Source organism: Malaya genurostris, chromosome 2, assembly GCF_030247185.1.
Source record: "Malaya genurostris strain Urasoe2022 chromosome 2, Malgen_1.1, whole genome shotgun sequence".
In the NCBI taxonomy this organism is placed as follows: Eukaryota; Metazoa; Arthropoda; class Insecta; order Diptera; family Culicidae; genus Malaya; species Malaya genurostris.
In genome coordinates this window covers 206,481,230-206,508,004 of record NC_080571.1, presented here as the reverse complement: position 1 = coordinate 206,508,004, position 26,775 = coordinate 206,481,230, and the positions used below count along the sequence as shown (strand labels likewise).

The following is a 26,775-nucleotide window of genomic DNA, read 5'->3' as shown; positions in this document are numbered from 1 at the left end:
TCTGAGAAGGGACATTTTCCGTTCAAACCTCTAATCAATGGTGCGATGCAATCATCTGCACTGATGTTTGTCAATAGTTCTCGTTTACAGATAGTAATTTTGGGCGTTTCTTGGCATCCTGTAGAAACGGCTAACGTCTCGTTTACATGTTTGAAGATTACTTTGTGGTCAATGTTCACTGTTTTGTTGTTCACAGGTAGCGGTAATAAAAGCATTTTGTCAAACACAATAGGCTGTACGTTAGGGATATTGATGCTGATAATGATGTTATCTCCTTGATAAAACGCTGTAGTTGTCAGGTACACGCAAACTTCGTCTAAACTATCAATCTTGAATCCTTGCTTGGTTAGCTTTGCTGCTATGACCTCTAGTTCACTATTTGATAAAATTTGTTTGTTTATTATGTTGACCTTGACGAGTGATAAGCTATTTTCTATAGAATGTAATGAGTTTAAGAGCATATCTAATTGAAATAAGATTGAAATTTTAGTGGATTCAGTTATGATATAATCTTCTTTAAGTAAAATTTTAGCTAAACTGTTCTCATGATCCTTGATCTGATTGTTTACAATATTAATTCGTTCTTGAAAATTTGCATTGATAGATATTTGTTTGTTATTTTCATTTAATAAGCTATTTTCATTGTTTTTCAGTGCATATAGATCTGCATTAATATTTCTCAAATCCTGGGCGTCTAAATTTCCGGTGATTAGTTTGATAGTGCTTCCTAACACTTCTATTGATCTTTTTACCTTTCTGTTTCTTGGGAGAAGGCTCATGAATGTATCATTTATCATTGAAAGCTTTAATTCGATTAAATTTGAAAAATCTCCTGTTTTATTGTTGATTTGATTCAACACATTTTTAATTGTAGTAATTGAATTCTGGAACTGGTTTAATTCTATAATGTGCAAAACCTTATCATAGCCTGAACTAATTCTACCTTCTCCAACTTTCATAATTAACGCACCCGGATTATTCGAAATGTCATGTATTTGAATGAATTGAGGATAGGAAAAGGGAATGAGAGAAATGAGTGCGATGATCCGAAAGTCCATCCTGAAAGAAAGACAAATATTAATTTCAAAGTCTTTTTATGTTTTCTTTGTGAATTTCCCGGCCGGACCTATCGAGGATCGTTCTTTGTTTGTCCTCCATAGCTTCAGTCGGTGAAAATCTTTCTTTAGTTTTCTTTTTGATTCCTTGAATCCTTTTGAAAACTATTTCTTCGTCTGCTATGTGAGGTGCTTCTTCTCTTCCTTTATTGTGGAAGGATAAATTTTTTGATCGTGTCTTATCGTTTGCCAAAATTACCTCATCATAGAAGTTGTCTCTTTCTTCTATCATTTTCTGAATGTCAAGAGGCCGTTCGTGTTCGTCCTTTAGCCCAAAGAAAATCTCTCTCGGTTTGAAACTGGTGGCTGAATGAATCGTGTTGTTGTACAAAGTACAAGCAATTAAGAAAATTTCTTTGTGCGTAAGGTCATTGTACTGGGGCTTTATACATCGAAAGATTTCTGCAACTGTTGAATGAAATCTTTCGACCAAACCATTACTTTCACTGTGATTAGCAGGCACGAAATGCATCTGTACATTCAAATTATTTACCATACCTCTTATGTCGGCTGATCGAAATGCAGGTTCGTTATCACTTACGATAAGCTCCGGTGTACCATAGGTTGAGAAAAGTTTCAGCAGGCCTCTTCTAACATCGACTATATTCCTGGATTTTATTGGGATCAATATTCCGAATCTAGAGAACTTATCTACTGCAGATAAAAAGATGTACGGTTGAGTTAAAAATATGTCAATATGAATTATTTCTAATGGTTTTTTCGTGTTCGGTGTTGAGCCAAGTTTAATTTTGTATGGGTGTCGGTCATATTTGTTTCGATTACATATTTCGCAAATTTTGATGAACTGTTGAATTTTATGCTTCATTTTTGGAAAGTAGAACCGATTGGATATTTGTTTTTCGTTTTCCCAAACTCCTCGGTGGGCTGATTCATGAGTTTGTTCAATGGTGGCACTTTGTTCCTCGAGGGTTTTTAAGTCAACCAAAAGTTTCTGCGTGATGAAAATTTTGAAAGTCTTACATCGACTAAAGTAATTTTTGTATACTATTTGAATCGTATTTATCAAACTTTCGGGACACAATATGCAATTATTGCGTTTCAAGTCCACAAAATCTTTAAATATTGTTATCAATTGGGGGATACCAAATATTAATTTTGTAATGGTTCTTCTATGAACTCTCGGAAAAACCTCTTCGTGAATATTATCTTCTTCGGGGCCAACTTTAAGGATTATTTGATTACTGAAATAATTTAAAGGTTTCTCTGTACACGGAATGTATTCGGAATCATCCGTGTCTGCGGAATGTACTGTTGCGTTATCTGATGATAGTTCGTTTTCGTTAACGTTAATTTCTTGAACAACTCTAGACAATCCGTCTGCTACGACGTTTTGTTTTCCAGGTTTGTATTGAACATCGTAATCGAATTCTGCTAAGCTTAAACGCCAGTGGATCAATCTTTGATTCGGTTCTTTTAAATTCAAACTGTAAGTTAACGGTTTATGATCGGTGTAGAGCGTAAATTTTCTTCCATAGAGGTACGGTCGAAAATGTTTACAACTCCAAACGATCGCCAAGAGTTCTTTTTCGATCGTTGAATAATTCTCTTCAGATTTATTCAATGTGCGTGAAGCAAACGCGATGGGTTTGTCTTTACCCAAAGGTCCTTGTGAAAGAACAGCGCCAATTGCATGATTAGAGGCGTCTGTAGTTAAAATGAAGGGTTTATCAAAATCTGGGTATTGGAGTATGTCATTACTAGTGAGAATTGCTTTACATTTTTGAAATGATTTAATGAATTCTTCAGAATGAATGATGGTTTCGCCTTTCCTAAGTGAATTTGTTAGAGGTTTCGCTATTTTCGCAAAATCTTTTATAAATTTTCGATAGTAACCCAAAATTCCGAGAAAGCTTCTAAGTTCTTTTTCGCTCTTTGGCAATGGCCAATTTTTAATAATATTAATTTTGTCTGGGTTTGGCTTAACTCCTTCAGTAGTAACGATGTGTCCTAAAAATGCAACTTCTTTACATAGAAACTCGCACTTATCTAATTGTACTTTCATATTGCATCTAGATAGTGTATCGAAAATTTTTCCCAAATTATCCAGATGTTCTTGAAGACTACTTGAAAAAACGATGATATCATCCATATAGATGAAACATCTTAGGCCAATGTGTTCTCTTAGAACGTTGTCCATTACTCTCTGAAACGTAGAGGGGGCATTCTTTAGTCCAAAGGGCATTCTCAAAAACTCATAGTGTCCATTCTCGACATTAAAAGCCGTTTTGGGAATGTCTGATGCTTCAACTTCGATCTGGTGGAAACCGGATGCTAAGTCTAGCGTAGAAAAATAATTGCATCTCCCGAGTTTATCGAGGATGTCGGTTATGTTCGGGATTGGGTATCGATCATCGATAGTCTTTTCATTTAACTTCCGATAGTCGATTACCAATCGCCATTTCTTTTGACCGGAAGCGTCCATCTTTTTCGGGACGATCCAAACCGGAGAAGTCCAAGGGCTGACAGAGTGTCTTATAATACCCTGTTCAAGCATTTTGAGAATTTGTTTTTGTACTTCCTCTTTATGACAAAAAGGGTACCGATATGATTTGGAGTAAATAGGCAAATCATCTTTTGTTTTGATGCTATGTTTTATTGCGTTAGTAAAGGTAAGGTGTTCCTCTTCTAACAAAAATACACCCTGATTTCTACTGATGACGTTCAACAATTTCGATTTTTCTTCTGGGTTAAGGTGATCCAATCGCAATTGATCGAATAAACGCTGGTTTATTGGCTTAGCAAATTTTGGTGAAGGTTGGGTTTCAAAATTATTTAATTCAAATTCCATGGGTTGACTAATATCGATTCGCGATATTTCGTTCGAACTATTTGATATGGCTAAACAAGCTCGACTATTCACTGCGCTATACAAGCCTGAGTGCAGGAGTATATTGTTGCAAATAAAAGTATCTTCTGATACTAGGAAATCGCCGTTATTGATATTAACAGGAAAGCTTACGAATTTCGTCTCGTTAGAGTTTAATTGTATTCGTTGAGAATGAGGATATTTTCGTTGCATTTGAATTTTTCCAGAAGCAAATTGAAGTTCGTTACTAGCAGTAAGAATATTGGCTTTCAGCAATTGTAACGCCTCGTATCCAATTAATCCATCGAAATAAGGATGAAAATCAAAGATATAAAATTTCAATTTTTGTGTGCCAGGAATCTGAATAAAGGGGTTAAATTCAACAAATTGATTTATTTTATGACAACCATTGATATTTTGAACAGAGGTTGGCTCGGTAAATCTGCATTTTTGAAGGTTTACGTGCTTGGTACTAATGTAATTCTTGTTTGCACCTGTGTCTATGAGAAATTTTAGTAAGCCTTTGGAAGTGTTTATTTCGATGTAAGGGATGAAATTATTTACGTCGGATGAAAGTCTGCCGCCACTTGATGAAAATTTAGATCATCAATTTCGGCTTCCTTGCTATCGGTTTCTTGATTGGATTCTAAATGTTGGGGGTTTGTTTCGACTGGTGGAGGTTCGTTAGTGTTTTCATACGCAGTTTGATATTGTTGGTTATAATTATCGTAATAATAATATTCATTGGGATCATAGAAATAGGAATCATCACAATTTGTTGGAAATTCCTCTATTTGAAAATGTGGACGGTTCATATAATTTATCTGCCTACTTCTAATGGAGCTATCCACTTCCATTGGAGTTGGCTTTGGTTGTGGGTTTTGAGTCACTCTTTGAGGAAACGGAAATGGTCGTTGTTGGGGATTTTGAAATTGTCCTTGCGGTGAGAAGGAAAATGGTCGTTGTTGCGGGAATTGGAATCGTGGTTGTTGGAAGGGAAAAGGTCTTTGTTGTGTGAATTGAATTGGTCGTTGTGGTGGAAATTGAATGGGTTTTTGTGAAAATGGTGGAAATTGTAATCTATTGTTAAACGGTTTAATGGGCCATTGTGGAGATGAATTTGGCTTTTGTGGAATTGGTGGAGGTGTGCCAAATGGTTTATTTCGTGTGTGAGAGTAATTGCCTTCTTCGATGCATAATCGAAGAGCATCCTTTAAATTTGTTGGGGCCTGAGCCCGGATTATTGGTCCTAACGGATCCTTTAATCCTCCCAAAAATACTTTTAGTCCTAGCTGCTGATAAAAATTGTTCTTCGCTGCTTTCACAGCTGTGTGCTCTTCACTGATGTTTAGCAAATTCACTAACAGAGACACCACATGCGAGATTTTGCTGTAGAATTCTTCTACAGTGTTCACTTGGTGAATAGCGAAGAGGTCGCGTGTCAAAGACACCTCATCCCGTCGGTCGCTATAATGTGTGATTAAATTTTGCTTTATGTCGGTCCAATTCAAATTTGTACCGTACAATTCTAGAATATTGTCTGCTTCTCCCACTATTTTGGTTCGAATTGCTTGAATCCAAACTTGGTGGCAATCTGTTCCAACAGCTCTATTGATAGTTGGCATTAAACTATCAATGGCTCTAATAAAAGAATGCAATTTTATTGGGTTTCCATCGAAACTGGGAAGGTCTCGAATGATCTGGGGAGTCTGGAGAGATTTTAAAATACTCTCGGGATCTCCTGCAGCTCGAGGTAGCATATTTGTTCTAGCCTCGGCAGCTGCTACTTGAGCCGCTTGGGCAGCTTCTGACGCACCTAGAAGCTCCATTCTTAATTGTTGAATTTCGTCCTCCTGTGAGGCGATCTGTTGATTGAGAGCAGCGATGTGCTGTTCCATTTTCACTGATTTGTTTAACTAAAATTAATTTCACTTCACTACAATGTCAATAGCTCACTTTTAGGCAATAGCTAAGAAATGTTAAATGCGTTAAACTTATGTGATAATAGTTAATTAAAAGATTAAAATTACTTACGGTTAGGTTGCGATATTCTCTCGCTGTTAACTAGATGATGGGTCCGGTGCAGCTTCTTCTGGATCTCTTCACTAATCACCGATGTACATTCGGGGATGGCTCTTCGTGCCGAAAGAAATCACTTGAAAAAAAACCGCACTACAATCCGAACGACTGCGCCATTTAAAATATCTACCCTCGCAAAGGGGTTTTTAAAAAGAGAGAACACTTTTCACTTCTAAGGTTAAACTGAAACTAAACTTTATTTTTGTTCTAACTTTACTCTAAGCCTAACCTAGCTAGCTGCCGATCGTGAGAACCCTGTCGATTTGCTATTCCCTAGCGCCGGTAACGCGATACAAGATTTGTTTACCGTGTACGTGACTGATGCTGGGGCGACGATTGTTGTTGATGCTGCGGTCTTCATTCTGTGGGAATCTCGATCGTCTGCTATTGGTGACGTTCTTGGGAAACGCTGGCTGTTAACTTATATATATATATATATATATATATATATATATATATATATATATATATATATATATATATATATATATATATATATATATGTGTGTGTGTGTGTGTGTGTGTGTGTGTGTGTGTGTGTGTGTGTGCACTTTTAGAACATATTTGAACGCGCTCAATTTTCTCAGAGATGGCTGAACCGATTTTAACAAACTTGGGCTCGTTTGAAAGCTGCTGTCGGACCATTGATCAAGTTCGGAGATCAAATGGATGAGACTTTTGGTTCCGGAGATATGATTGTATAAGTGACGTAACCGACAAAAAGCGTTGTATTTGAACGCGCTCAATTTTCTCAGAGATGACTAAACCGATTTTAACAAACTTGGGCTCGTTTGAAAGCTGCTGTCGGACCATTGATCAAGTTCGAAGATCAAATGGCTGAGACTTTTGGTTCCGGAGATATGATTGTATAAGTGACGTAACCGACAAAAAGCGTTGTACACTGAAGTCTTTTTTTATGCGAATTTACGTACCGCATAAAAAAACCGCATAAAAAAAACCGCATAACTCTGAAAATTCGCATAAAAAAAAACCGCATAACTCTGAAAATTCGCATAAAAAAAAACCGCATAACTCTGAAACTTCGCATAAAAAAAACCGCATAACTCTCAAAATTCGCATAAAAAAAGTCGCGTAAAAAAACCGCATAAAAAAAGACCGCATAAAAAAAGACCTCAGTGTATTTGAACGCGCTCAATTTTCTCAGAGATGACTAAACCGATTTTAACAAACTTGAGCTCGTTTGAAAGCTACTGTCGGGCCACTGATCAAGTTCGAAGATCAAATGGCTGTGACTTTTGGTTCCAGATATATGATGGTATATACGTAACCGACAAAACACGTTGATTTTTACCGGTCTTATATATATAAGGGTGCCAAAATTTTGGGATCACCTCTATTTTTGTTAAGCTCTAGTGCTCAAAAGTTTAAGCACCTCGAAAAAAACCTTCATGCTAAATTTGAGCTAAATCGGACATGCGTAAGAGGTGCTGCCCGGTGGCAAAGGTTTGACAATTTTCGATCTTGAAAAAGCACCTTAGGGGCGAGTACATGAAATTTCCAAAATCGAAACTTTTTTTGATACCAAAACTCTTAAAACTGTATAAAACATCGAAATTTAGTGTAATCTCAAAAAAAAAATTTTTTTTTTAAATATCAACTTTCTGGGACTTAGAACAATTTTGATATTTTTTCTAAGTCCCAAAAAGTCGATTTTTTCAAAAAAATTTTTTTTCGGGATGACACTAAATCTCGACGTTTCATGCAATTCTAAGCCTTTTGGCATCAAAATTTTTTTTTCGATTTCGAAAATTTCATGTACTCCTCCCCCCTATGGTCATTTTTCAAGATATATGAAAATTCCACTAAGTGGACTAAGAAGGCTTTTTTTAGATTAGCATCACTGTTCTCATACAAATAGGCAACGCAAATGTCAAGCACTAGTTTGGAAAAATGATGCTGACTGTGTGACATAAACACTGAAGCATGCTTTTGTGAACTACTTGAAACTATCTGAATCAATTGGTGTCAAAATTAGTGTCCGAAATTATTTAATAAAAGTATGAAATATATTTTCATGAGACTGTTATGAAAGAAAAGAAAGGCATTATCACACCACTAGGTGGATTAAGAAGGGGTTTTTCTTTGTGATTTTACGAATTCTGACCGCATTGCCAGTAGACAGTAGACTAATGGTTCTCAGTTTCCGAGTGGTCATATAATCCAAAATGAAATTCACTCACTTTTCTCAGAGATCAGAGCTGTACCTGAGAAAATAGAAAATCGATTTTTTTAAAATTTTAGAAATTTGACCCTCCTACTCCGGCGCCGAAAGTTGGATCCGGATAAAAGTGTATATTTCTGTTCAAAAGTCGGATGTCATGGTGATTGCCAGGGCTATAGCTAGCATAGGGCCCCAAAGTCTTCGACGGAAAAGATCCCGACAATTATTTCGTTGGCCCTGAAAGAGCAAAACCTCGGCTAAGATTTTGGGGGCCCATGAAAATATCTCAAAATAAACAATTTTCTGTAGACAACCCTAGGTGTACTTTGAAATTTGAAAACTGTTTTCCGTATGGGGGGCCCCAAATTCACTTGTTGCCCCATGACTCTAGCTACGGCCCTGGTGATTGCATAGGCTCTAGCTACGGCCCTGGTGATTGCATAGGCTTTCTTTATGAGAAAGGCAAAAAGTATACCTCTCCGAAAGGTAAGGTATCCCTTTCCCGGATAGAAACTACCCGGGTAGATGTAAATAACAAACAAAGATCAAAATAATAATTTTACCATCATATCTTGTCTTGTTGTTTCTGTGCTGTCCTAGCAATACTTGATATTTCTGTGATATTTCATCGAAGGAAAACAGAAATTGTACAATATCTGTTCAGCATCAAAATTAGTTATTATATTTTATTTCGTAATTGATGAATTCCAACTGCATTAAGTTCAATTCATCCAGTAGTTATATCTTTAAATAAAATATTGTTGAATAAACTGCAGAATTAGATAAGATAAATGCCTATGATATTATTTTATTCTAAATGCTAGAATACTAAAAAACCAACAAAATTCTATAAATATTTTGTCCTTGCTTTTTTTTATTCTCATGCAGACTTTGTTATGAATTTTGATATTTTAGCTCTCATTTTATATTTAGTTTATGTCAATGTCAGATATTTGATTCAAATAAAAAAAATTGTTATTGGTTTGCAAATCGCTTCTGCCCGTATAGTTACGGGTTCGAGTCCCGTCTCTGAGGCAACATTTTAGCGGCTTTGATTACATAGTTGCATTCGCATGCCATTTTTTCAATCTGTTTTCCTTGTAGGATACTGATCAAATTTAAAACTAGCTCAAGACGGCTCTACGTCTAAACGAGACTAAAACAAATCATTGGAAGTCAATGGAGATTTGATTTGTCCTTCAATATATTGTGTTCGAAATCACAATGGTCACTGCTGCGACCACACAACAGCCGAGATTAGAGCTGTGCGCCGATCAAAATTGTCAACATCGGCGGCTGAAACGTCTTTTTGACCAGCGGCGGCGGCGAATCGGCGTGACGCTATTTCCTGAAAACATCGGCGGCGGAGGCGGCGCGATTCGGCGTAATCAATTATATACATATTAAAAATTTTAATATTGATTCACACAGGACAATTTCTCTATCTTATTGTTTTGTCGACCTACAATCAAAGATCCTAATGTTTATGTGATCCATTAAAGCCAACGTGGTGAATAGAGATGGTAAATGGTTTCGAATGCATCGAATTAGAAGAGAAATTGAGATGAGTATAAGTGCGATTATTTGGAGATGGTTGACTATTGTTTAAATAAATATTTCATTCATATATAAAGGGTTTTTTTTATTATGAGCAAGAAATATGAAGTTTTATTCGGAACTATTTATCAAATCGCTTTTTACATAGTTGATAATTATCATGTATAAAAATCGTTTTATCAACTTAAAAAATAAGTATATCTTTTTCGTACGTATGTAATTAACATAAAATCGATTTGGCGCTCAAATTCATTCAGATATCAAAAATAATATCAAATTAACAAATTCAAATTTTAATTATTTCACATTTGTAACGATTTCTTATAAAAACGGGTAAATTCATTTGAAAAGTCATAGTAGAAGTAGAAGAAAATGTTTTTACTTTGAGTTGGTAACGTTGATCTTAATTTATCGTGCGAAAACTAACGTTTATTCAGAATGGAGCATGAAACTTTGTTCAATACCATTTTTCAAATGCCCGGAAATAACAAATAAAGTATCCAAAATAAATGGTACTGGATCGCTAAACATTCTAGTACCCGAGAAATCAACACTACACTGGTTTCTAAAAAAAATGTTAATCCGAAAAAACCTAACATTATTTATTTTTTTCGGAAGAACCCTCCTTTTCTTGGTTCCATTTTTCATTTTCAGATGTCGCGACCGAAAATGTGCCAATAGCTCAAAACCTTTTAAATAAAGACAGAAAATAGACTTTGAACCAAATGACATTGGCTTCGGTTGACAACGGTAGTACTGATTTTCAGTATAAGTAGGAGGAAAGTGACTGTACTGTAATTTTCAATGAATTTTCATGAAAACTGTAAACAATTTTCCACATTGATAAAATCATATTTTCGGCTGATGTAATATTATCGGCGGCACGATTAAAATGGGATAACCGGCGCGCTGATCATCTTTTTCTTAAATTGGCGGAGTGTCGAAATTATCGGCGGCGGCGGCGTGGCGCGGCGGCGCACAGCTCTAGCCGAGATCATCAAATAGAAGATGATGCTGATTTACCCCAAAAGAGACATAAACAAAATGTCAAATGAGCCTATGACGGCAAAGCAAAAATTGAAGATTGATTTGCGGTGTGTGTGTTTTTCTGTCGGTTGTGTTTCCATAGAGATAAGACTATAATTGAATGCTGTGGCGGACGAGTAAAGTGAAGCATGCTCGGTTCTTCTAGTCAATTAGGCTGTCTCTTTATGCGATTTCATATGCAGAGTAGTTTAATAGGCAAAAACAATTCCCCGGATAGGAGCTAGCTACGGGTTCGAGTCCCGTCTCTTTGGTAATGTTCGCGGTTTTCATTCCATAGCTGAATTCGCATGTCATTTTTTTAAACTGTTCTCCTCGCTTGATACTGATAAAATTTAGGTTATTTTACTTGATACTGATCAAATTTAGGTTCATGAAAGTATGAGTAATATGAGAAAGGCATCATTACGCCACCAGAAAGATTAAAACAGGTTATTATTTTTGCAAATGCATCAAAGTGTCTGTATTTTTTTACAACTATTGATTGCCCCGGAAAACAAGAATCAACATTGTCGTTGACTCGCCGTTAGTTTAAAGGCCAGATAATCATAGTATTTGATTACTACCTTCTAACGGCACTGGGGATCTGGTTAGTCTTGTTTATGTTTCGGGGATCTTGAGGTGGAACGCACATTGCCAATGAACCATCAACATTAAAATAAGTGTTGGTTTTATACCTAGAGGAGTCATCTAGTATGACAGCTGTTTTCTAAAACTTTCTTGGGGATTGTTCATTTGAAAACCGTTGATACAAAACAATTCTTCTACGTGGTATATTTTCAGACAATCTTTGGGCATTTTTTCTAGTCATGAACAGATGTAAAAAAAAGTGCTGTGATTATTCGAAGTTTTCACGTCTTGTATACTTGTTTCAGACGTGATTTATGAAAATATCGATTCTCTTGATCTGACGCACTAAATAACCTCCTGAACTGGTAACTGAACTTTGCTAACAATCATTGTTTATGCTTAGCCCTCTCATACTCACGGTATTTCAAGCTAATATGTAACATAGAGGCAACGTAAACAGATGCTTCGGTTGAAGTGCAAGTGATTCAGTAGTTGGTAATTTATTCATGGTATTTGAACGCGAAAACTAGCACTTGGACCTCAGCTCTAAGTATCATATGAAGAATTAAGACAGTTAATGAAATTTTACAAACCACTATAGACTTAGTTCTTAGGTTTCAACACTTCCTATTCCATGTAAGCGGCTCGTAATCTCTGAATAAATATTCACCCTCAGTAAGACACAAAGCAAACAAACTTAGAAAACGAGAAGACGTTTCTGTTGGTTTACTCTAGCTTCAAGTCGAGGGACAATGTTTACCGGAGTAATATCCGGCTTCCGTTTCGCCTATCTTAATAGGCATGGTAGCAAACGACATGTTATCATAAGCATTATATCGTTGAAGTATCTATTGGGATATTTTTTGAATAAAACTTCACTAATGAGACAGACACATTTTTTACGAAACATTTTCACCGCTCGCCAATAGCTTTTTGTTCGTTGACATTTTTCGGCTATCCAAGAGTAGATTCTCGTTTTCTATTATCTTGATGGTCCAAAGAGTTGATTGCGATCAGGCTTAGACTATTATTTGATAAGCCATAATCAAAGCTTTCAATAATTATCAAATTAAGATAAGTAAATGAATAATAATAATAATAATATATGAACAATTCCAAACGAAATCGAAGGTCGATTTTTTCTTGTATTTTTTGGCTCAAATTTTGCATATGCATTCTTTATGATCAAAAGAAATAATTTGCATACTTCATTTTTACTCTAGTCTAACTTTTGAGAAGGTACTAAACAAAAATCCCTTAGATATATTCAATAATATATGTTTCAGAAACGGTGGGTCCGATCGATTTAGTGTTTTTAGGTAATTATAAGGACTATGTAAAAAATTAGTACTGCTGAAATAAAATGATTTTTATTTTAAAAAGAACACTTAAATACAAATTAAAATGCTGCCAAATTTTTAGAATAGAGAAATAATATTTGAAATATGAGAACAATATGTTAATTTTTGAAAATCATGAAAAAAAATTTGATTTATTCCTCAACAAAATTTTATGAAAGAACGCTAAATTTCCAATTAAAACAATGGTAATCAAAATTTTGCTATATGTTACCGTTATGCTCGAGATACAGCGGTTTGAAAAAACCTGTTTTAATCCACCTAGTGGTGTAATGATGCCTTTCTCATATATAATATTGTGGTGTTCTATTCAAAAATTTGCTTTGCTCGCGTAGGTCATCCTTAAATAAACGAAGTGGGTTCACTACTATATGCACTTCCGGCACCGGAACCCGAGAACCGGTATAATCAAAGTCAGTTCGTACGGCCACCAACTAACATGACATACAAACTGACGGATCCTGATGAAATTCAAGACTTCAGTGTGGGACCGGAAGACCTTTCATTTGAATCTAAGTTTGTGAAAATCGGTCAAACTATCGCTGAGAAAAGTGAGTGAGATCCATTTTGGTATATTTGACCAAATTTTCCGGTACTTCTGAACCGGATACCGGGAACCACGATAGCCGGAATCGGTTTGTTAAGTAGCCTACTAATAATGACTATCGATTTGTGTAGTTTAAAGACCAGTTTAAAAATTTTTTACTTCTTTTGTTTCGCCGGTTTAAATGACGGTGTACAATATTGAACACACTTTACCCTATAATTCCGGAACCGAAGTCGGATCCGGATGAAATTCAGGAATTCTGTATGGGACCGGAAGACCTTTCATTTGAATCTAAGTTTGTGGAAATCGTGAAACCATCGCTGAGAAAACCTAGTAGGATTATTTGACACACACTCACACACTCACACACACACACACACACACACTCACACACACACACACACACTGACACACACACACAGGCACACACAGATACACGCGGACATACATAGACACACACACACACACACACACACACACACACACACACACACACACACACACACACACACACACACACACACACACACACACACACACACACACACACACACACACACACACAGAGAGAGAGAGAGAGAGAGAGAGAGAGAGAGAGGAGAGAGAGAGAGAGAGAGAAGAGAGAGAGAGAGAGAGAGAGAGAGAGAGAGAGAGAGGAGGAGAGATGAGAGAGAGAGAGAGTGAGAGAGAGAGAAGAGAGAGAGAGAGAGAGAGAGAGAGAGAGAGAGAGAGAGTGAGAGAGAGAGAGAGAGAGAGAGAGAGAGAGGGGGAGAGATGATGAGAGAGAGAGAGAGAGAGAGAGAGAGAGAGAGAGATGAGAGAGAGAGAGAGAGAGAGAGAGAGAGAGAGAGAGAGAGAGAGAGAGGAGAGAGAGAGAGAGAGAGAGAGAGAGAGAGAGAGAGAGAGGTACATTTTTGTAAGATCAGTTAAAATATAACAACAGGCTTACCCTAAGAAAATAACAGGTATATTTATTTCAGAAAACTCTGAAACATATTCTTCATTCTTCACGAACACTGGGATACATATATTTTGATACCTTTTCCATACATTCTGAAAACTATAACATGGAATGAATACAAGCATTTGCTTAACAATTAGTTACTGTTTTTTTTTGGTTTTTTTGCAATGACTGAGCGGAAACATATATTGGAGAAGTCAACAACTAAAATTAATAATAAATCGTTAATTAGTTACTGTTTCAAAAAAAATTGCAGTTATGTTAACAACCCGCATGAACGATTACCATAAACCATCTATAGCAGATATCGTCAAACGTTAAGGAGTATGGTTTGGATGATACATGGAATAGGTTGTTAGGCAGGTCTGATGGTACTTCTACATGCGGGAAGATTCAAAGATAATCCAAAATCGTTACAAAAAAATCCCCATTTTTTTAAAGCGTATCTCGAGAACCATAGCATAGCCAAAATTTTGATTAACATCTTTTCCATTAAAATTTAACGTTCTTTCATGAAATTTTTGTTGATAAATCTATAAAAAAAAAAACAAAATGTTTGTTATGATTTTCAAAAATTTACATTATTTTGAAAATATGTAACTTTTTCAAACATTATTTCTCCATTCTAGAAATTTGACCGTATGTTAATTTGGACTTCAGCTACAAAAAATATTAAAAAAAAACAATTATACCTATTTTGAGATATTTGAATGTCAAGTGTTCTTTTCAAATTTTTTTTTCAGCAGTGCTAGGTTTTTTACATAGTCTTTATAATTACCAAAACGTGCTTAATCTACCTAGCAGTGAGATGATACCTTTTGTATCAATACGCATGTGTTTTTGCATGAATATTCTTCGGTGTTTTAGTTCTCATGATATTATTTTAATGACTGTCGTTTTAACCGGCAATTTGAGATTTTAATGACTCATTACCCTGAAGTGTTGAAACTTGCAAATCGGATCGAATTTCAATCTGAAAGTGTGACAATCGGTTAAACATTTCATGATATGTCGAAGTAAGTTTCTTTTTAGAGTTTACGGTAATTTCAGATACTTCCAGAGCTGGTATTCAGGAAACAGCATAACCCAAACCGATTCGTATGGCCATAAATTAATATGACGAATAAATTACAACAGTTTTGATTCCAACTTTGAAACTTTTCGGGATTGTCATCTTCTATGTCGGTTTGAATTTAAAAAATTCAAGAACCGAAAGTCATAATTGGATAAAATTAATTAATTTTGTATAAAAGTTTATTTTAATTTGAATTTTTGTTTCTGAAATTTGATTAGGCTTTTTATAAGAAAACGATTGAGCTTTGAGAAACGATTTTATACTGGAACCGGAATTCTAAATGGCCGTAGTCAGATAAATTCACCTGAGTAGCTGTTTAGTTTACATTTGTTTCAAAATGTTTGAAAATCAATGTAGACATCTTTGAGAAATCGTAGTGCGAATTAAATTTTTCGGTACCTTCAGAATCGAAAACTGAATACCACTAAAACTGAAATAAGTTTATTTGATTATCGAGTATCCAAATCTGCTAACCCGATAAACCTGATTAATTTAGGTGAAATAGACATTTTTATACTAATCACACTGTATCACCGAAACCGGAAGTAGGATCTGACTGAAAAGAAAGATGTTTTATAGAATCTTAAAAATATTTATTTGAATCTTAGATGATTCTTTGAAAACGGTTGAGTCATCTGGTTCACATATGTCATATTCGAGGATTATGTTGCCAAAAACGAACCGTGCTAAATTCGGTCCGAAGCAAAATGTTATGTTATGCTGTACACAGTCTTTTTGGTACAATCGTATAAAGTATAAAAAATCGTGTTTCACGTTGATCCCAAGCACTGCTTTGTCATGAGCTAAGTCCTGGCATCACATTCCTTTTGTGGAATTTGGCCTTTCTGTTTCAACAGACTTCGCAGCCGATTCTTAGTGTACAGAATCATTGCATGGCTAGTACTATGGATCCTACTGACACTAAGAATCCTTCCAGGTCGGGGCTCGAACATACGACAACTGGCTTGTAAGACCAGCGCCCTATGCATTAAACCACCAACCCGGGCTTTGTCATACAATGCTCAAAACTCCTACTGCTAAAATAGGGGGAAAAGTCGCTTGTACAAAAATAACGATATCTCCGTTAAAAATGAACGGATTTCAACAATCTATGGCTTGTCTGAAAACATATTCTGTTTTCAAGGTCAAGTGTAACAGATACTATCAAAAAATTTAAAATTTTGACAAAAAACTTCGTATAACTCACAAAGTAAACATCCGATCTCAAAACCATTCAATAACGTTCAGGGTGACGAGAAGACCTTTCATTTGAGACTAGTTTGATCAAAATTGATCCAGTCATCTCTGAGATCTCGACCTCCTAGTGCAAAAAGGGAAAATTCATGATGCAAATTGTTTCGTTTGGCCATGAATAACGCTTATGCAAAATTTGAGAAAAATAATAAAATACAAAAATAAATTTGCGGTAGAATTGCTCATATAATAAATATTTTGAAAGTGGAATTTTAATTATAGAATTTTTAAAAAGCCTTCTAGAAATTTCTTAAATTGCAGAACTAATGCAATGAGAATATGAGCCAATTCTCCTTCAGGAAACTAGAACATAGGTTGGAAGATTTTTTTCCGATAACTGAAACATTCAAACATTCATTCTGATAAATAACTTAAAAGTTTTTTGAAAAGAGGTATTTTGATTCAAATTTGATTTCGTTTATTTATAACTATAAATAACTGTTATAATCCACCAAATAATGTGAAGACACCTTGCTCACAAACTATTACTGTGTTCAGCGACGAAGTTAATTTTTGTTGAACAATTTGGATTAGCGCTTATAATATCATAGTTCTGAGCTAGTATTGCTATCAAAAGAAATTTACATTGGCTTGACAAGCTTTCAAACATCTAGCTGCACATTAGAAAACCAAATTTACTTAAAGTACGAGTTATTTCTCCCCCCTCCGACGTTCTCAAGTTATTATTTTGATTTTTTAACAGTTCGTAGCATATTTAGGCAAAAAGCGCGATATTACGCTAAATTTTCCAACAATTTCGAAGTAAAAAACTACCTTAATTTAAAAATGGAAAAGTTTCAAAAACATAGGGGGAGGCATTTTATACCAAGAAGCTATGTTCCAAGTTTGAAAAGAATCGGTTCAGTAGATTTTGCAGGATCGTGTTCACGGACTTCGAAAATTTGGTTTAAAAAAAACGCATTTAATTTTTTTTTCTCAAAAAGTGAGCAGTGAGTTTTGTTCCGATTGATTTTAAATTTTGACACAATATTTTTGAAATGTTAAACTACAAGAAAAGGTAAAACAAAAAATGATTTTCCGAAACTATTTATCCCTTACCAATCTTTCAACGCTCATGAGAGCTAGATCGGGCTAATTATTTTAACTTGTCAATCAACGTATAACAATAACAATATTGCTTCTATTTTGTTTTGTTTTTAAAGATTCGTTTCAGTGGAAGCATTTTCTTCGGGTATCTTCTTTGGATTGAATGTACATTAATAATTTCGCAAGCTCTCATTCCGAACAATTTGTTACCAGCCATTGCAACGAATGATATTATATAGGGTTTAGTCACTACCCTAGGTTTCTCGTTTTGCAATCCATGAAATGTGATACAATTGGTTACAATATCTTCACTTCGTATCAATTAGTTTGATAAATGCAATGTACAATACTGCTGTTACATATAACGACGCGGAAATTCGAAGCGAATACACTAATTTTCATCGTACCCTTTGTCCCAATGCATCTAACAGAGAGAGCAGATCTCATTCTAACTAATGGTTTTAGTATATGAGATGAATGGGGGTACTGTTACCCTAGTCTTATTTCAGAAACGGATAAATACGAAGCTATTCCATTCAATTTGCTTATGCAAATCGTGGTTTCGTCACATTGTCAAACAGTCGAACGTTTTGCTAAATGTGCTGAGGCACTCCAAAAGAAAGAATTAGCATAGTGGAATGCTGGGTGGCATGAATAGATCCAAAGTTTCGTTTAACAGATTTGTATGTTTAGCTTCATACTTATCTGCATTCGAAAATTCAGTGTTGCTTCAACATTGCTGCTCTTAAATCGCAATTGAAGCATATGTAGGACACTGAACAAAAGATCTCAGAGGCATAATGAGATCATTTTGGCCTCGAAGATTTGAAACTGAAAATCCCCATTTGCAGCCAACACATTTCGTGGTTTAATTTGCAATAAAATAAGATAGACAGACATCACGAAGCATTGCTGTGAGTATGAGAAAAGTGCTACTTCAAATAACACTTCTACTTCTGCAACAGCATTGACAACTTTTAATGGATCGAATCGATTACCAATGCTTTTAATGTGCAGTATAATACGTCGGTACCTGTTTGATCACAGTCAACATAACACACGTACCTTTAAGAGATAGCACAGTTTTGCACGGTAAAGCAAAATCGTGTTGTACCAACGCAACGTCAAAAACCAATAAACATTGATATCATAATGCAAATCACACCCATTGACAGCCGGTTCAACCTCATTTGCTCGCGATGAAATGAATATGAATATGAATGTGAATAAACATCCTCTTCAAGAGCCAAAACGCCTCACTCACCGTTTATTCTCAGTTACTTAACCGGAAGCGGCAGCGGAGAATAGAGAGATTGTGCCGGTCGCTGCAAAGGCATAATTTGAATTCCGAGCTATAATGTGCGGGATGTCAGCAATGTTCAACGACACAGATTCGCGATTGACGTTAGCATGACAGTCTATTGTGACAGTGTTTCGAAACAGCGCACCGTTCAACTGATAAAAAATGATAATAATTTCGGTTGAGTACATCGTCAGGCAGTCGACGAGACAAGGCGCCACAAGTCCTTCCTGCCTTCTTCTTCTGGACGGATCGTACCATCAATGAGAACACGCGTTACAGTAGCCGAAGGGAAAGCAACAAGTCGTCTAGCTTTCAAATACACAACATTACCTAATAGCAACGAGCGGGAAAACATACCCATAGTCATCATGATTTTCATATTGGCTTTGCCCTTTAATCCCGCCACTCTTCCGTTCCGTCCCGTGTGAATTGAAAAGCTCTCAGCTGCTGGGGCCGATTTTGCGATTCAAGCAGCATGAGAAAATTGAACTAACGATTGTGGTGTACGTGCGAGTAGCATATATTATTATGTTTGTAACAAGGATTGAAGGGCACAGTGACACTAGTGGCATTTCAGGGATGATTACATTCCACAAATTCTGAAGGATTTGAACGAAAGAGTGAATCTTTCCTTACATCAAAGCGTTGCTATGTCACAAGAAAATTTGATTATTTCCTCATGTTATGATTGGAGATCTTTTGGTTAGTTTACTGTATGTTCGAGTTTCCGTATGAAGACGAAGAGAAATATAAACAATATGGTTGACGATTGATTAATATTATTTCTTCAGTTCAAGTTCACAGGTACAATGTTTACAATACCCGCGTTGTCTTCAGTTCGTCTGCTCTGAGTGATCGATCCCCTCAATTGAAATTGACGTTCAAAAAGCATCTGAACTTTCACTCGTCTCTGGAATGTGTTAGTGTGATTCTCAGGCGACCTTAGATTGATACGGGTAATTTACAAAAGTTTCCTTTCGTCTATAATTCAGTAATATTTCTAGAACCGAAAGTATTTGACCTCTTAGCAGCTTTCTAACAAACCCAAGTTTGGCCAAATCGGGAAATCTTAGAAAAATTGTGTGGATAGAAGGTTTGTCGGTTACGTTATTATACGATCATGCTACGTCTTCGACTCATCAGTGCATTAGTAGTTTATGTTGAACTGTATTACCACCTCGTAGAGTTGACAAGTCAGGACGTTTCACTTCGGTGCAAAATGTATTTTACAAAAAGTATCAACTTTATGTCTGTTCAGCGATTTATGCTGAATCGTACATAAACTGCTAATGCACTGGTGTGTCGAAGACGGAACGTAAAAACAAGTAACTAAATCATGTGCATTTAACACAAACCGGCTACCCATATGATACCAACACTCCTAAATGACATTTTATTTTTTAAATAGCACGATTAAAGCTTTTAAACGAATCGGTTTAGCCATCTCCGAGAAAGCTGATCAAATAGAAGAATGTGCGGTCTGTAGCCTGACATATTTTCCAACCGAATCGGTTGAGACAATGGAGTCCGAGTTATCTCCGAGAAACTATAAAGCACCTTATTTTTCTTAATTTATACATCCGAAACCAGAAATCCGAGAGAAATGCGATATCAGACTGTAAAATCATAAGACCTTTAATTTGAATGTTTCGTAATTTATAAAAATCGGTCCAGCCATCAAATATTCGGAGAGAAGTATAATTCCGAAACCAGAAGTCGGATCCGGTTAAAATACAAAAGTAGGTTTCGGTAGCATTAGACCTTCTATTTGAAATTTAGTTTGTTGAAGTCCGCCGTTCCCTAGAAAGTGACTGCATAAAAATGCTACATACACGCATACACAAACAGAGAGGTGATTTATGTCCAATTGTATATGACACTCTTCCCTCCGGGTTGAAGAATCGGATTTTACAGTTTTATGATCCTTTCTATTTGAGAAAAGCAAAAAAGAGGCGGGTGAGTAATGTCCGAGACGTAACCGGATTTACGTGAATACGAATAATTTTCTCTAATTTAATGTAGATGTAACAAACAATAAAATCTCTGACACCAATTGCATATCCAAAACGGTTTCGAGTCAACACACACAATGCATTTTTCTGGAACGCAAGACAGCTGAATGGTTGTTGGTTTTATTTGTACTGGTTTGGGACAAAGTTCTGACTGTTTTCTCTTCCGATCAGCTTAATTCAACAGTTGAAAAAATTCGTATATCCCTTTTATACACATTTATAGCCCTTAGAAGGACTGTTTTGTAGAATTTTCTCCGTCATTGTTAACTTTTCGGTGTATTTTGGTCCAATGCAAACGACCGCAGGAGAGTTGGCATCACTGGGAGTGCGATGCAGTGCCCTGGTACTGCTCTCAAAAAAGTATAATTTCAATGTGTTGTTTGATACGTATAGTTAAAAATTTGATTGAAATAGTTATTTTAAGTGATAGTGCAGGTGTGGCAAGTGTGTGTTTAGTCCAAGTCCCAAAATTCAACAATGCTAACCTGTTAACCGATCAAAGCGCCGTCAGCATCTCATTGTGTGTTGTCGGATTTCAATGTAATATGTGAAAGTTTACAAGTCGATCGTGTCATTCAGACTAAAGGTTGGTCTGCAGCGGACCCATTCGCGATTGTTTTTCACCCCTACTCTGTACGTATTAACTCGAATATCATTTGTTCGAGTTGTTAAATTTTCGAACATTACTCGAAAGTGGTGTTGACAGCTTTGATGGTTAGTGTTCAAAATTTCAAGTGTTCCCGAGTCGATCGAATCATACAAGTCGAACGGAATGAAAAATGCAAAATTCGAACTCGAACGAAAGTGTGATTTCGTTCGTACCACAAATCCATCGGATTGAAGAATTGGGGTGTTTATTTTATTCTTTCAGTGGTCGTGTTTCATCTCGCGTTGCTGAGCGAGCAGGAGAAAAGGGATACTGGTGAGATCGTTCCTTGGAGATATTTTATATTTTTCTTACATATTATTTTTCTCCTGAGTATCGAAAATCAGGTTTTGTTGAGATTTTTTTTATATCGTTTATTTTACCCCGGCTTTAACCATTTTGGTCGTTCACCGGGGAATTGTTGAGATCATATTGTTAACCAAAACATATCCGGATTTCGTTCCCTCCCTACTAACAAATCTCCTATACCGTGATGCTCGTGGAGATACAGTGGTACCAGCGGTTTCTAGAAACAAAGAGTATCGGACTAACAAGCTTCATTTTCTTCGTTCATTGTACATTTCTACTCATTTGGTCAATCACGAAGTGCAACTTCGGGCGATCCATTTCAGCTCAGCTATTTTGGTCCAATGCAGTAGCTCTTGTTCGAAGCGATACTTACACTGCGAACGGTACACGAAATAAATCCCGACATATTTTTCTTACACCAGAGTGAATACTGCGTGAACTGCGAACGGTGTACAAAACATATAATCAAAACACCGATTTCATAATACCAAGGGACGAGAATATCGTGATTATATTTCGCAAAAAAATATGGAGGATCTGGAAAAGCCTATCAATAAAGTCACTTCGATGGTCCACAATATTGAAATCATTTCCGTCTAATAAGCAAAACGCAGGAACAGCAGAATATTCCTTTTCCATTTAAGACTGAATGCTTGATTATGGCACTGTAACTATATTCTGGAATTCTTGATACTGAAACTAGATTCTGGAACTGAGTTCTGGAGCTGAACCAACCGAAAAGCTGTGATTAAGATGCACTTACTTTACTTCCTGCTAAGTCAACTGCGCAGGCTAGAGTGGACGGAATATATCAAGTGTTAACCTTCTATTGGATGTACCCAGTAAGTAAAGCTGATATATGTCACTATCAACAAAGACATCATATTAACAAGATATCCAGCTCTCACATTTCACGAACAAATCATTGGCAATATCCATTTTTGTGAACATGGTCCATTCAGGCGAGTCCGCATCGAATCTCATACATAGAAGTAGGGAAGAGAAATGTCAAATTCGTGCGCGCCAAAATAGCAGCACTGCGCACCCATACAATTGACATGATATGTTGAATGTGATGCCGTGCGATGGCGTTGCTGAATTGAAGATTGATTTCGCTCCAAGCTGACAGGGTCTGCTATCAACTAGCAACATTGTACGATAATGATTGGATAACTTATGTCACTGGACAGGCTCTACAAATCATTATGTATTGAGAGCCGGTATGTCAAACCTAAAATTCTCTCGATTGTGTTTCACAGATTTTCAATTTTCTGCACAAATTTTAAAAATGACACAGATTTTCACAGATTTCTGAAATCGATCACAGATGAGCACCAAAAAGTTTTCAATTTGCTAAGGAAAACTGAGAGAAAATAAATATCCGACAGAGCAGTTGGAAGTAGCAAGACCTTTTTTCGCTCATCAAAATGATTCCGATCGGCTGTTATGTTACGGGAAACGTGCACAGATTTTGCATAGACAGTTTTTTAGCTTGATCACAGATTTTTGAAAAAAATAACCCGATATCCTTGTATTTCACTCGTCAGGACGCTCATTGATTGAGCCTCTCGGGACCACAACCACCACCCCCCTCGGTACGTGACTGTTTACTTGGTGATATAACTATCAAGTATCTCATTTGACAGCCACTTTCAGAGTATGACGATGATTTTAATCAGTCTGTTAAGGTCATTCGACTTGACTGACAACTGGCAAGTAAGTAACACAAAAAAGGAAATTTCGCTAACTACCTGTCACCACGGGTACGAGTAATGTACGATTCAGACGATCCGTCTCCTTCCGTCACAGTCAACCTCCGTCACCGTCAACTTTAATTACATGCATTCTTATGGAGACATTCACACGTAACGTCACCGTCACTGAACTTCTTGACGGACGGAGCATGTGAACGTTCCGGTAAAGAAAGCATTAAACTAATTTTGACGAAAGCGAACGTTCCGGTGACGGTGACGGAAGAAGGCGGACCGTCTGAATCGTACATAAGGCAAACATCCGTTATAAGTTTTTGTTACTCGTTTATACCAAACATTTCAGAAAACTTTTTTCGAATTATTTATGGTTATATTACATTACTGAAAATTTTAACATAAATTGATGATCATATTTCCGATGATTCAATTCGTTTTTAGCGGTGAATTGGAATATTTTCAATGGCTGTCAATTTGTTATAATTCTATTATATGAAAATATCTTTTAGCACAATTATATGAAAACAAATAGTAATTTAATGTTTCTATCCTTCCCCATCGATGATGTAAATGAGGACCATTTGATTAATAATGTTTCCAGGATATCCCTTCTTGAGAAACTTCCATTAGTCTGCCTATAGGAAGCAAGATGAAAACAGTGAAAAACCGTTAAGACCATCGACAAAATACGACACGATTGTTTCAATCATGTATATTACAATAAGTGCGCCTGAATTTAATTTTATTCTCACTTAAATTTGCTCACTGTTTTACTAAATCATAAACAATATTTTTGCTCTTAGAATGTTTGAATTAAACTGTTTATGATCAAATTTTAAATGGAATAAATTATTTTTGAATTTTGAGTTTTCTGTAAATGTTACAACCAACTGAAAGGCTTTCAATTGATGCTTGCATAAGCGACTATTTCGCGTAACGTGCTATTTTGCTGAACCGGTATAAAACTATTTTTCAGTAATGGTTGTTTTTTTTTAGAGTGAAGTGTTACCATCATACTACTCGCAAATGAAATATCTCTTGAAAATTTAAAAACTTTTTACTTTTTAGATCTACGTAATTTGACAATAAGTAAGTGGTGTGGATGGCGATATGTGGGTTAGGAAAATTCACCAAGCCGTTCGTAACTGCTTCGTAACGTATCTGCTGTCCATAATCGAGTTTCACGAACGGTAAAAAACAACGCGTTTTGTCGCTTACCTCAATTACACCATTATATCTGCGAAACCGCAAGTGCCAACCATGTGACCTTTGAACTGGATCCACAGTTCAATAGTTGCTTTCAAACGAGCCTCCGAGGAACTTGAGCGGTAAAATACTTTAATATCTCCGGAACCAAAAGTATCATCTATTTGATCTTCGAACTTGATTCACTTTCAAACGAGTCCAGGTTTTTTAAAATCTCTTTGAAAATTGTGTCATAGCAATACTTGATAATTTCTTGACATTTTATCAAATGAATCAAGCAATTGTACAATATTAGTATAGCATCAAAATTAGTTATTATTTGTTATTTCGTTATTAATGAGTTCCCCAATTTCATTAAGTTCTAGAGATCCATTTGCTCTATCTTCTAATAAAACACTATTAAATAAACTACATCAGCATCAGATAAGATAAATGCTTCGTATTAATTTATTATTATTTATTAAATATATTTATTTGTATAAGATTTGAGAATTAGATCTGTCACCTCCAATAAAATTTGGTTCAGATCATTACACATACACAGTGTTTACATTCCTTTTTTGTGATAAAGACAAAATACATTTTAGGTTTGTATCCAGTTGGCAAACAATAACCTGTTGATATTCCATTAGTCTTCTAACTTCTTTCTGGTGGGAAAAGACACTCCAATCAGCATTCAGTGAATTTAAAATAAAATCCATTCATCTTCGTTTCGCTCATGTCGTGTTCTATTACGGGAAATGATTGGCCACAAATCTGCTGGTCGTTACGGCAGTGATTTTATTTTCATTTATTTCCACTCCCTCTACTTCCGGCCAATCGAAAACAGACGCTCTTTCAACACAATCAATAAGTCGGTACGTGAACTAATAAATATTTCCGCATCGAAAATATCGGTCGAAGGCATGCAGACGGAATACCCTGTAACTTGAACGCCTTAAAGCTAATCATTGTATTTCACTGAAATAGACCTTTAAAATATTGCTTTTTTTTTAAATGCCGAAGGCGTGAGTTAATTACAATACTCCTACGAAAAACAAAAGGTTTACACAATTTAAATGCAATTCACTAGAGCGTAAGGTTTGCATACTTCATAAAAAAAAATTCCTCCGTCATTTTGCATATTTATATTACATGTCAGAAGGTTTGATAGATTTACTCTCGATTTCCTCAGGGAAATTCAAGAGCCATGGCTGACTTTAGCTGTTTTGAGTCGGAACGGCTTATCACGTATTTAGGTATGTCTTCAATCTTGTAGCAGTACATCATTGATATTGTATGTACATTGAAGTCTATTTTATGCGGATTTTTACTGATGTTTTTGCGAATTTCCGAATTTATATATTTTTATCCGAATGAAGAGTGTACGGACTCGAATTACATCACCTACAAATCACTTTTTACTAATTGGGTATTTTCAATTAGAATTTGGGGTAAAATTAGTGCAATGTGTAATGTGTGTAGCGAAGTAAAATAATTTTTCACACGCACCTTGAAACGAACAGTATAAAGGGCTATCCACTCTATGCCGACCCGACCGATCCGAGCTTTCTGGCACCGACTTTTTTTCTGCTTCGGCTATGGCGGAGCTGCACATGCACACAGCTAAATCTAAATCGATTATTCTAAATGCTAAATTGATTATTCATCGAGTGCCCTCCTTAAATAATATCTTTGAGTTGATTCTCACAAAGTTGTGAGATGATCGGTTGAATGGGTGAATTTTGCCGAATATTTTCTTGTGATGCAATTTAAGTGCGTTTTTTTTTTTATTTAATAACATATTTTAAGGCACATTGCGTTAAGCTATAATATGCCGAGGGCATATGTTTAAACTACTTAAACTAGATTTTTTTATTTTTATTTTCACACCATATGAGCTTTGGGAGATCTAGTCTTCAGCGGGTGGTCGGCAGTGGCTAGCTGGATCTTGTACGCTGGAGTAAACTGCCACGACGTTGGTACGCATCACTG

General features: G+C 36.0%; 1 protein-coding gene across 2 annotated transcripts in view; it reads left to right on the top strand.

Annotated features, from left to right (window-relative positions):
• LOC131427241 (uncharacterized) overlaps positions 1 to 26,775 on the top strand; it is a 217,195-nt gene that overhangs the window by 145,221 nt on the left and 45,199 nt on the right. The window lies entirely within an intron of this gene.